Below are 13,062 nucleotides of genomic sequence, written 5' to 3'. Positions count from 1 at the left end.
ATCTGTTTCTACTTATTTGACTTGTCGGGAGGTCTTGTTTTTGGTTTCGGAGTATTTTGGGATATATAGTCTCTAAAACGGAAGTTTAAGTCTTAGGAGTTTGACCGTAGTCGGAACTGTGTGAAGATGACTCCGGAATAGAGTTACGTCGGTTCCGTTAGCTCCGTTGGGTAATTTTGGACTTAGGAGTGTATCCGGACTGTGAATTTGGGGTCTGTAGCTAATTTAGGCTTGAAATGGCGAAAGTTGAATTTTTGGAAAGTTTGACCGGGAGGTTGACTTTTTGATATCGGGGTTGAATTTTGATTCTGGATGTTGAAGTAGCTCCGTCATGTTGGATATGACTTGTGTGCAAAATTTGAGGTCAATCGGACGTGGTTTGGTATGATTTGGCATCGTTTGTAGAATTTGGAAATTTCGAAGTTGAATAAGTTTGGATTGGAGGGCGATTCGTATTTTTGTTGTTGTTTGACATGTTTTGAGGGCTCGACTAAGTTCGTATGCTGTTCTAGGACTGGTTGGTATATTTGGTTGAGGTTCCGGGGGCCTCAGGGGTGTTTTGGATACTTAACGATTTGAATTTGGACTTAGGCTAATGACTGAAGGTTTCTGTAATCTGGTGGTTTCGCACCAGCGGTGGCGAGACCGCGGGTGCGTACTCGCACGTGCGGGTGAAGAAGCACAGAAGCAGGAGTTGAGGAGATGGCCAGGGGTCGTAGATGCGAGGACATTTCTGCATCTGCGAGCCCGCAGATGCGCTCTAAGCTCCGCAGATGCAGAGAGTGAGATGGAGGGGAAGGTTGCAGAAGCGGACATTTGTCTGCAGGCGCGCACACGCAAGTGCGACCCCTTCATCGCAGATGCGGACCTAGCCCTTTAACTCATTTCTGCACCTGCGAGGGTAATTCCGCAGGTGCAGCGTCGCAGGTGCGACAGTGAGCCCGCAGATGCGGAAGAACTGGCCAGAAAATGGGATTTCGAGGGTTTGATTTCCATTTTGATTTTGGGACTTTTAAAGCTCGGTGTGAGGCGCTTTTTCGAGGTTTCTTCAAGAAGATTGTTGGGGTAAGTGATTCTAACTCGGATTGGACTATATTTCATGAATCTATTGCTATTTTCATCATCTAATTAGGGATTTGAGTTGTAAATTTGGGGGAAAATGGTAGAAACTTCATAGGCTAAAATTTCAAGTTTTGGAAGGTGATTTGAGGTTGGATTCGAGTAATTCTTGTATGGTTGGACTTGTGAGTTGATGGGTGTTCGCATTTTGTGACTTTTGTCGGATTTTGAGACGTGGGCCCATGGCCGGCTTTTGACCAATTTCTCATTTTGGCTTGTAATTTCGTATTTTGCTTGTGGAATTGATTCCTTTAGCCTATATCAATTATCTCGTACTACTTGTGGCTAGATTCGGGGTCTTTGGAGACTGATTCGAGGGGCAAAGGCATTGCGGAATAGGATTTTGTGCGGTTTGAGGCAAGAAACTGTTTTAAATCTGGTCGTGAGGGTATGAAACTCCGAATTTAATGGATTATGTGAGTATTTTGGAGGTGACACACATGCTAGGTGACGGGCGTGTGGGCGTGCACCGTATGAATTGGAACTTGGTCCATTCCATGAAACTGCAAAGTTGAATAACTTGTTGCTAGCAATATGCTCTCCTGGTGTTATAGAAATTTAACTACAAATCATGTTAGAAATCATGCTTAGGCTATGTGATGGTACTGTTGGAACCGGCAGAGGTCGCGTACTTGTTGAATTACTTGCTAATTTCTGTCTTGTACTCAGTCATGGTTTTACTTGCGTATCATATCTCAGCCTCTTCTTGATTTTGTTGATACACTATGTTATCTTTGTTTGGGCCAATCTTTGTGATTTTCGAGAGCCCGAGAGACTAGAGAGGTTGATGACTGAGTAAGGCCAAGGGCCTATCTGTGAGGTATTGATACTATGGCACGTGAGTTGTCTATGCAGCAGAGTTATCTGTGCGGTTCCATATATTAATACAATAGCACGTGAGTTGTCCGTGCGGATATAGCGCTTGGGCTGAAAGGAGCCCCTCCGGAGTCTGCACACCCCCAATGAGCGCAGGTACATATTGAGCGTGAGTATTGAGGGTTGAGAGCCGAGTGATTGAGATGTTGTGACGAGTTGAGTGTTTGTTGCTCTGAGAGGCTGTACTTGTTTTTCATTTGTTGATGCACTTAGTTGCTATCTGTCATTGTTGTGAAATTTTTGAAAGATTCTATATCCGGATTACCTGCACTGTAACTGTATAAACTGATTTGACTTGAACTGTCGGATTTGAAAACATGTCTATTCTTGCTGGAATTATTGAAAATGAACTGTATTTGTATAGCTCGTCACTACCTTCTCAGTTCTTTATTTATTTCCATTACTTGCTGAGTTGGTTGTACTCATGCTACGCCCTGCACTTCATGTGTAGATCCAGGTATGTTTGATCACGGAGGTCATTGAGTTCGTGCACGATCGAGTACCGGAGACTACGAGGTAGCTGCCAACGTCCACAGACCTTGTCTCTCCTTCTATGTTTTCTTTCTTTTCAGTATTGATACTCAGACACTGTTTATATTAGATTGGATATCTAGATGCTCATGATTCAGTGACACCCCGATGTCGGGCTATTTCTCCACACTTATGTTTTATTTGGATTTTATCCCCATTTTTATGAAAGACTCCGGTTATTTTAAATGTCTTAATTCATTTCTGTTAAATTTTGAAAGTGTTTTGGAATGGTCGGCTTGCCTAGTATCACAATAGGCGTCATCATGATGAGTTAGGTTTTGGGTCGTGACAAGTTGGTATTAGAGTCTAGGTTACATAGGTCTCACGAGTCATAAGCAGGTTTAGTAGAGTCTTGCGGATCGGTACGGAGACATTTGTACTTATCTTCGAGAGGCTTACGAACCCTTAGGAAACTTCACATTCTTAAATTCTTATCGTGCGAATCTTTTGATTCTGGTAACTAAATTTTTGTTGTTCAAATTCTCTCACAAATGGTGAGGACGCGTACTACGGGGCAGGATGGACAGCCACCAGTACCATCAGTCAGGGCCGTGAGAGGCCGAGGTCGCGGTCGAGGCCGTGGTAGGGGCAGGGGTGTAGCCCGCACAGCAGCTAGGGCAACACCTGCAGATCTACCAGCCGCCCCAGTTCAGGAGCAGGCACCAGTTATGGATGAGCCGGTGGGACCAGCTCAGGCACCACCTTTGCCCATGGTGATTCCAGGCCTTCAAGAGGCCTTAGCTCAGATTCTGACCGTGTGTACCAGTCTTGCTCAGGCGGTATTTGTTCCGGCCACAGCAGCCACTTCTCAGGCCAGGGGAGGCGCTCAGACTCCCGCCGCCCGCACACAGAGAAAGTGGTACAGGGATTCTAGACACCGGGGGCACAACCAGCCCAGCCGGTTGCAGCTGCTCAAGACTATGTGGTACCTGTCATGCCTGATGATGAGCAGCATCGATTGGAGATGTTTGGGAGACTCTAGCCTCCATATTTCAGTGGTACCGATGGAGAGGATGCACAGAGCTTCTTGGACAGGTGTCAGATGATACTCCGTACAGCAGGTATTCTGGAGACCAGTGGGGTCTCATTCACTACCTTTCAGTTCTCTGGGGCTGCCTTCAGTTGGTGGGAGGCTTACGAGAGGCGTAGGCCGGTTGGCGCAGCACCCCTTACATGGCAGCAGTTCTCCGGTCTATTCCTGGAGAAGTTCGTGCCTCAGTCCCGTAGAGAGGAGCTGTGCAGGCAGTTTGAACAGCTTCGTCAGGGTGATATGTCTGTGACGTAGTATGAGATGTGATTCTCAGAGTTGGCCCGTCATGCTATCTGGTTATTTCCCACAGACAGGGAGAATATCATGAGGTTCATAGATGCCTCACTTTCTAGTTGCGATTGCTTATGATTAGAGAGAGAGAGTGTCTGGTGCTACTTTAGATGAGGTTGTCGACATTTCTCGTCAGATTGAGTTGGTTCGCAGCCTGGAGCGGGTTGAGAGGGAGGCCAAGAGGCCTCTTGGACAAGGTGGATTTAGCGGTGTCCCTTCCGGGTTGCAGTTCCACCACGGTAGGGGTCGTCCTTTCAGACATGCTCAGACGGCTCGCCCAGTCCACCGTGGTGCATCATCTGGCCACAGGTCACAAAGTCATCAGCAGGGCCAGTTGTCGTTCTGTGCACTACCAGCGTAGAGTTCTCACCATGTCTCGTCAGCTTAGGTTTCCACGGGTAGTTCCTCTGGGCACCAGGAGCAGCTGTTCCGTCAGAGGAGGGGTTGTTTCGAATGCAGAGATTTTGGACACATCAAGAGAGATTTCCCTAGGTTTGTTGAGTGGGACTCCACAGCAGAGTACTCGACCGATGGAAGCAGCACTAGCAGCTTCACCACTCGTCCAGCCAGCTCGAGGTTGGGCTCAGTCAGCTAGGGGTCGCCCGAGAGGGGGAGGCAAATCAGGGGGTGGCCAGGCCCATTTCTATGACCTCCCTGCCAGACCAGATGCCATTGCTTCAAATGCTGTGATTACAGGTATTGTCTCAGTTTGCCACAGAGATGCCTCTGTATTATTTGACCCTGGTTCCACTTATTCATATGTATCATAGTATTTCGCTCATTTTCTAGATATGCCCCGTGAGTCTCTAGTTTCATCTGTTCATGTATCCACTCTAGTGGGCGATATTATCATTGTAGACCGTGTATATTGGTCATGTGAGGTGACTATTGGGAGTCTGGAGACCAGAGTAGATTATTGTTGCTTAGTATGGTCGATTTTGACGTGATTTTGGGTATGGATTGGCTGTCTCCATGTCATGTTGTTCTAGGTTATCATGCTAAGACCGTGACGTTGGCAATGCCGGGGTTGCCGAGGGTTGAGTGGAGCGGCTCCATATACTATGTTTCTAGTAGGGTGATTTCATACTTGAAAGCTCAGCGAATGGTTGAGAAAGGTTGTCTATCTTATCTGGCCTTTGTGAGGGATGTTAATGCAGAGGCCCCTACTATTGATTCTGTTCCGGTGGTGCGAGATTTTCGGGATGTGTTTCCTGCAGACCTGCGGACATGCCGCCCGACAGGGATATTGATTTCGGTATTGATTTGGTGTCGGTCACTCATCCCATTTCTATTCCATCGTATCGTATGGCACCGAATGAGTTGAAGGAGCAGCTTCAGGAACTCCTTGATAAGGGGTTTATTCGGCCTAGCGTGTCACCTTGGGGTGCACCACTTCTATTTTTGAAGAAGAAGGGTGGTACTATGAAAATGTGCATTGATTATAGACAGTTGAACAAGGTCACAATCAAGAACAAGTATCCTCTACCGCGTATTGATGATTTGTTTGACCAACTTCAGGGAGCGATTGTGTTCTCCAAGATTGATTTGAGGTCAGGGTATCACCAGCTGAAGATTCGAGACTCAGATATTCTTAAGATAACTTTCATGACCCGATATGGCTATTATGCGTTCCTTGTGATATTTTCTGGGCTGACCAATGCCCCGGCAGTGTTCATGCATCTGATGAATAGTGTGTTTTAGCCTTATTTAGACTCGTTCGTCATTGTATTCATTGATGATATCCTGGTGTACTCTCATAGCCAGGAGGAGCATGCCCAGCATATAAGGATTATGTTACAAAGATTGAGGGAGGAGAAGCTTTATGCAAAGTTCTCCAAGTGTGAGTTTTGGCTCGGTTCAGTGGCATTCTTGGGCACGTGGTGTCCAACGAGGGTATTCAAGTGGACCCAAAGAAGATAGAGGCGGTGCAGAGTTGGCCCAGACCGTCCTCAGCCACGGAGATTCGGAGCTTTCTTGGTTTGGCGGGCTATTACCTTCGTTTTATCAAGGTTTTCTCATCCGTTGCATCGCCCTTGACCAAATTGACCCAAAAGGGTGCTCCTCTCAGGTGGTCGGATGAGTGCGAGGACAGCTTTCAGAAGCTCAAGACTGCTTTGACCACGGCTCCAGTTCTAGTTCTGCCATCAGCTTCTGGTTCCTACACAATGTATTGTGATGCCTCGCAGATCGGTATTGGGTGTGTTCTGATGCAGGAGGGTAGAGTGATTGCTTATACTTCGCGCCAATTGAAGCCTCATGAGAAGAACTATCCTGTCCACGACCTTGAGTTAGCAGCTATTGTTTACGCCTTGAAGATTTGGCGGCACTATTTGTACGGGGTTCATTGTGAGATTTACACTGATCATCTTAGTTTGCAGCATCTGTTCAAGCAGAAGGATCTTAACTTGCGTCAGCGAAGGTGGTTGGAGCTTCTTAAGGACTATGATATCACCATTTTGTACCATCTCGGGAAGGCCAATGTGGTTGCCGATGCCTTGAGTCGCCGGGCAGAGAGTTTGGGGAGCTTAGCATATCTTCCAGCAGCAGAGAGTCCATTAGCATTGGATGTTCAGGCCTTAGCCAGCCAGTTTGTTAGATTGGATGTTTCTGAGCCGAGTCGAGTATTGGCTTGTGTGGTCTCTCGGTCTTCTCTTTATGATGGTACAAAGGAGCGTCCATGTGATGACCCCCATCTGCTTGTCCTTAAGGACATGGTCCAGCACGGTGATGCTAAGAAGGTCACTATTGGGGATGATGGTGCATTGAGGATGCAGGGCAGGCTATATGTGCCCAATGTAGATGGTTTGCGTGAGTTGATTCTCCAGGAGGCTCACAGCTCGCAATATTCTATTCATCCAGGTGCCGCGAAGATGTATCAGGACTTGAGGCAGCATTACTGGTGGAGGAGGATGAAGAAGGACATAGTGGGGTATGTAGCTCGGTGCCTAAATTGCCAGCAGGTGAAGTATGAGCATCGGCGACCAGGTGGGTTGCTCCAGAAGTTAGAGATTCCGGAGTGGAAATGGGAGCGGATCACTATGGATTTTGTTGTTGGGCTTCCATGGACTCATCGGAAGTTTGATGCAGTTTGGGTGATTGTGGATCGGCTGATCAAGTCAGCTCATTTAATTCCTATGATGACTACCTATTCTTCCGAGCAGCTGGCTCGAGTGTATATCCGTGAGATCATCAGGCCTCATGGCATACTGGCATCTATCATCTCTGACCGGGTTACACAGTTTACATCAAGGTTCTGGAGGGCCGTGCAGCATGAGTTGGGTACTCAAGTGGAGTTGAGCACAACATTTCACCCTCAGACGGACGGACAGTCCGAGCTCACTATTCAGATATTAGAGGATATGCTCCATGCGTGTGTGATGGAGTTTGGGAGTTCGTGAGATCAATTCTTGGCACTAGCGGAGTTTTCCTACAACAACAGTTATCAGTCGAGCATCCAGATGGCACCGTCTGAGGCTCTGTATGGTAGGCGGTATAGGTCTCTGGTGGGTTGGTTCGAGCCGAGCGAGGCTAAATTATTGGGTATAGACTTGGTTCAGGATGCTCTGGAGAAGGTTAGGGTGATTCACGATAGACTACGCATATCCCAGTCCAGATAGAAGAGTTATGCAGATCGGAAGGTTAGCGATGTTGCATTCATGGTTGGAGGGCGGGTTTTGCTCTAGGTGTCACCCATGAAGGGTGTTATGAGGTTCGGGAAAATGGGCAAGCTGAGCCCAAGGTTTATCGGTCCATTTGAGGTATTGCGACGTTTTGGGGAGGTTGCTTATGAGATTGCCTTGCCTCCCAGTCTAGCAAGAGTTCATCCAGTATTCCATGTTTCTATGCTCCGGAAGTATCACGGCGATCCGTCTCGCATGTTGGATTTCAGCTCAGTCCAGTTGGACAAGGATTTATCTTATATTGGGGAGCCGGTGGAGATCTTAGATAGGCAGGTTCGAAAGTTGAGTTCGAAGAATATTGCTTCTGTGAAAGTTTAGTGGAGGGGTCAGCCGGTCGAGGAGGCGACTTGGGGGACCGAGCATGATATGCATAATCGTTATCCTCATCTTTTTACCACTTCAGGTATATCTCTATGCTCGTTCGAGGACGAACGATTATTTTAAAAGGGGGAGGATCTAAGGACCCGACCGCTCGTTTTAAGTGTACTAGCCCTGATCCCCTATTTACTATTTTCCCTGTATCTATTTCTGCTTATTTGACTTGTCGGGAGGTCTTGTTTTTGGTTTCGGAGTGTTTTGGGATACTTAGTCACTAAAACGGAAGCTTAAGCCTTAGGATTTTGACCGTAGTCCGAACTATGTGAAGATGACTCCGGAATAGAATTCCATCGGTTCCGTTAGCTCCGTTGGGTGATTTCGGATTTAGGAGCATGTCCGGACTATGAATTTGAGGTTTGTAGCTAATTTAGGCTTGAAATGGCGAAAGTCGAATTTTTGGAAAGTTTGACCGGGGGTTGACTTTTTGTTATAGGGATCGGATTCCGATTCCGGAAGTTGTAGTAGGTTCGTAATGTTGGATATGACTTGTGTGCAAAATTTGAGGTCAATCGGACGTCGTTTGGTATGATTCGACATCATTTGTAGAATTTGGAAATTTTGAAGTTCATTAAGTTTGGATTGGAGGGCGATTCGTGTTTTTATTATTGTTTGACGTGTTCATTAAGTTTGTATGGTATTTTAGGACTTGTTGATATATTTGGTTGAGGTCACAGGGGCCTCGGGAGTATTTTGGATGCTTAACGGTTTGAATTTGGACTTAGGCTAATGACTGAAGGTTTCTGTAATCTGGTGGTTTCTCACTTGCGGTGGCGAGACCGCGGGTGCGTACTCGCACGTGCGGGTGAAGGAGCGCATAAGTGGGAGTTGAGGAGATGGCCAGGGGTCATAGGTGCGAGGACATTTCCGCATCTGCGAGCCCGTAGATACGCTCGAAGCTTCGTAAATGCGGAGAGTGAGATGGAGGGGAAGGTCGCAGAAGCGGACCTTTGTCCGCAGGCACGCACACGCAGGTGCGGCCCCTTCATCACAGATGCAGACCCAGCCCTTTAAGTCATTTTTGCACCTGTGATATTAATTCCGCAGGTGCGGTGTCGCAGGTGCGGCGTCGCAGGTGCGACAGTGGGTTTGCAGATGAGGAAGAACTGGGCAGAAAATGGGATTTCGAGGGTTTGATTTCCATTTCAATTTTGGGACTTTGAGAGCTCGGTGTGAGGTGATGTTTTCGAGGTTTCTTCAAAAAGATTGTTGGGATAAGTGATTCTAACTCGGATTGGACTATATTTCATCAATCTATTGCTATTTTCATCATCTAATTAGGGATTTGAGTTGTAAATTTGGTGAAAAATAGTAGAAACTCCATAGGCTAAAATTTCGAGTTTTGGAAGGTGATTTGAGGTTGGATTCGAGTAATTCTTGTATGGTTGGACTCGTGAGTGGATGGGTGTTTGTATTTTGTGACTTTTATCGGATTTTGAGGCGTGGGCCTGGGGCCAGCTTTTGACCAATTTCGGATTTTGGCTTGTAATTTCATATTTTGCTTGTGGAATTGATTCCTTTAGCCTATATTAATTATCTCATACTACTTATGGCTAGATTCGGGGCATTTGGAGACTGATTCGAGGGGCAAAGGCATTGCAGAATAGTATTTTGCGCGGTTTGAGGCAAGTAACAGTTTTAAATCTGGTTGTGAGGTTATGAAACCCCGGATTTATTGGAATATGTGAGTATTTTGGAGGTGACGCACATGCTAGGTGACGGGCGTGCCGGCGTGCACCGTAGGAATTGGGACTTGGTCCATTCCATGAAACTGTAAAGTTGAATAACTTGTTGCTAGCTATATGCTCTCCCTGTGTTATAGAAATTTGACTGCAAATCATATTAGAAATCATGCTTAGGCTATGTGATGGTACTATTGGGACCCGCAGAGGTCGCGTACTTGTTGAATTACTTGCTAATTGATGTCTTGTACTCATTCATGATTTTACTTGCGTATCATATCTCAGCCTCTTCTTGATTTTGTTGATACACTATGTTATCTTTGTTTGGGTCGATCTTTGTGATTTTCAAGAGCCCGAGAGACTTGAGAGGTTGATGACTGATTGAGGCCAAGGGCCTGTCTATGAGGTATTGATACTATGGCAAGTGAGTTGTCCGTGCAGCATGTGAGTTGTCCGTGTGGTTTCACATATTGATACTATAGCACGTGAGTTGTCTATGCAGCACGTGAGTTGTCCGTGCGGATATAGCGCTTGGGCTGAAAGGAGCCCCTCCGGAGTCTACACACCTCCCGTGAGCGTAGGTACCTATTGAGTGTGAGTACTGAGGGCTGAGAGCCGAGTGATTGAGCTGTTATGACGAGTTGAGTGTTTGTTGCCCTGAGAGGTTGTACTTGTTTTCCATTTGTTGATGCACTTAGTTTCCATCTGTCATTGTTGTGAAATTTCTGAAAGATTTTATATCCGAATTACCTGCACTGTAACTGTATAAACTGATTTGACTTCAACTGCCGAATTTGAAAGCATGTCTATTCTTGCTGGAATTATTAAAAATGAATTGTATTTGTATAACTCGTCACTACCTTCTCAGTTCTTTATTTATTTCTATTACTTGCTGAGTTGGTTGTTCTCATGATACACCATTCACTTCATGTGCAGATCCAGGTGTGTTTGATCATGAAGGTCGTTGAGTTCGTGCGCGATCGAGTACCGGAGACTACGAGGTAGCTACTGACGTCCGCAGACCTTGTTTCTCCTTCTATGTTTTTTTTTTTCAGTATTGATACTCAAACACTGTTTGTATTACACTGAATATCTAGATGCTCATGATTCAGTGACACCCTGATGTCGGGCTATTTTTCCGCACTTTTGTTTTATTTGGATTTTACCCCCATTTTTATGAAAGACTCCGGTTATTTTAAATGTCTTAATTTATTTCTATTAAATTTTGAAAGTGTTTTGGAAAGGTCGGCTTGCCTAATATCACGATAAGTACCATCACAACGGGTTAGGTTTTGGGTCATGACAAAAATCCGACATCAAATGTCCGTTCAATTCCCCAAAATTAACTCTCCAAATCCCTAGCCTCAAACCCCCCAAATTTCACCTCAACACCATACAATCTACGTCAGAACAACAATGGGGAACAAGATTATTGATAAAAAACGAGTACAGAAAGCTTACCTCAGAAACCCTCTCGAAAATCCTCTCCAAAATCGCTCAAGTCCGAGTTCAAAATGTTGAAATGAGACTAAAATCGCAAACCCTTATTTTTAAACATTCTGCCCAGGCTTTTCGCACCCGCGGCCCCTTATCCGCACCTGCGGAACCGCTTCTGCGGTTGTTCCTCTGCTTCTGCGGAAACCACTAAATTCACTGGGCTCGCACCTGCACTCTAGGTCTCGCACCTGCGAAGGCGCTTCTGTGGCCCTTTGTCCGCTTCTACGGAAGAAGCCACACCTTCAACCCTCGCATCTGCGGAGCCTTTCTCGCATTTGCGGGCTTGCAGATGGGCATTCTCCTTCATACTTGCGTTTGCCCTAGGCCAGCCTCCAGATCCGCATCTGTGCCATTCCCGTCGCACCTGCGGCATTGCACCTATTGCTAATACCCTCGCATGTGCGATTACACCAGTAACAGACCAATTTCAGCAATTTTCCCAACTCAAAACCAAGTCCGTTTACCACCCGAGGCCCCCGGGACCTCAACCAAATATTCCAACAAGTCTTATATCCCAATATGAACTTAGTCGAATCCTTAAACCACCTTAAACAACATCAAAAACATGAATTACACACAGATTCAAACCTAATAAACTTCGAAATTTTCAAATTCTACAAACGATGCCAAAACCTATCAAATCATGTCTGATTGACTTCAATTTTCACACACAAGTCACAAATGACCCCATGAAACTACTGCAACTTCCGGAATCGGAATCCGACCCCGATATCAAAAAGTCAACTACCCGGTCAAACCTCCCAAAAATTTGACTTTTGCCATTTCAAGCCTAATTCTACTCCTGATCTCCAAATCACAATCCGGACACGCTTCTAAGTCCACCTAATGGAGGTAACAGAACCATCAAAATTCCAATCTAAGGTCGTTTACACATAAGTTGACATCCGGTCGACTATTCCAGCTTAAGGTTTCGATTAAGAGACTAAGTGTCTCAATTCACTCTGAATTCACTCTGGACCCGAACCAACTAACCCGATAAGTCATATAACAGCTATAAAGCATAAATGGAGTAGTAAATGGGGGAACGAGGCTACAACTCTCGAAATGACCGGCTGGGTCGTTACATCCTCCCCTTCTTAAACAAACGTTTGTCCTCGAACGGGTATAGAAATATACTTGGAGTCTCAAATAGGCATGGATACCTGCTCCGCATCTCCCGCTCGGTCTCCCAAGTAGACTCCTCAACGGGTTGACCTCTCCACTGCACTTTTACTGAAGCTATATCTTTTGACCTCAACTTCCGAACCTGCCGATCCAAAACGGCCACCGGCTCCATATCATAAGTCAAATCACAATCCAACTGAACTATGCTGAAATCCCAAACATGAGACAGATCGTCGATATACTTCCGGAGCATAGAAACATGAAATACTGGATGCACACTCGATAAGCTAGGTGGCAGGGCAAGCTTGTAAGACACCTCCCCAATCCTCTGAAGTACTTCAAAAGGCCCAATGAACCGAGGGCTCAACTTGCCCTTCTTCCCGAACCTCATAACACCCTTCATGGGTGAAACCTTCAGCAGAACCTTCTCCCCAACCATGTAAGCAACATCATCGACCTTCCTGTCGGCATAACTCTTCTGTCTGGACTGCGCCATATCAATTTAACCTTGTCCAATGCATCCTGAACCAAGTCTGTACCCAAAAGCCTAGCCTTACCGTGCTCAAAGCAACCCACAGGAGATCTACACCGCCTCCCATACAAAGCCTCATACGGGGCTATCCAGATGCTCGACTGATAACTATTGTTGGAAGCAAACTCCACGAGTGGCAAAAACTGATCCCAAGAACCCCAAAATCAATGACACAAGTGCGTAGCATGTCCTTCAATATCTGAATAGTGCGCTTGGATTGTCCGTCCGTCTGAGCGTGAAATGATGTGCTCAACTCAACCTGGGTGCCCAACTCTCGCTGCACGGCTCTCCAAAACTTTGATGTAACCTGCGTGCCTCTATATG

The sequence above is a fragment of the Nicotiana tabacum genome, chromosome 24, assembly GCF_000715075.1.
Source record: "Nicotiana tabacum cultivar K326 chromosome 24, ASM71507v2, whole genome shotgun sequence".
Lineage (NCBI taxonomy): Eukaryota > Viridiplantae > Streptophyta > Magnoliopsida > Solanales > Solanaceae > Nicotiana > Nicotiana tabacum.
This window is presented reverse-complemented; position numbering follows the sequence as displayed.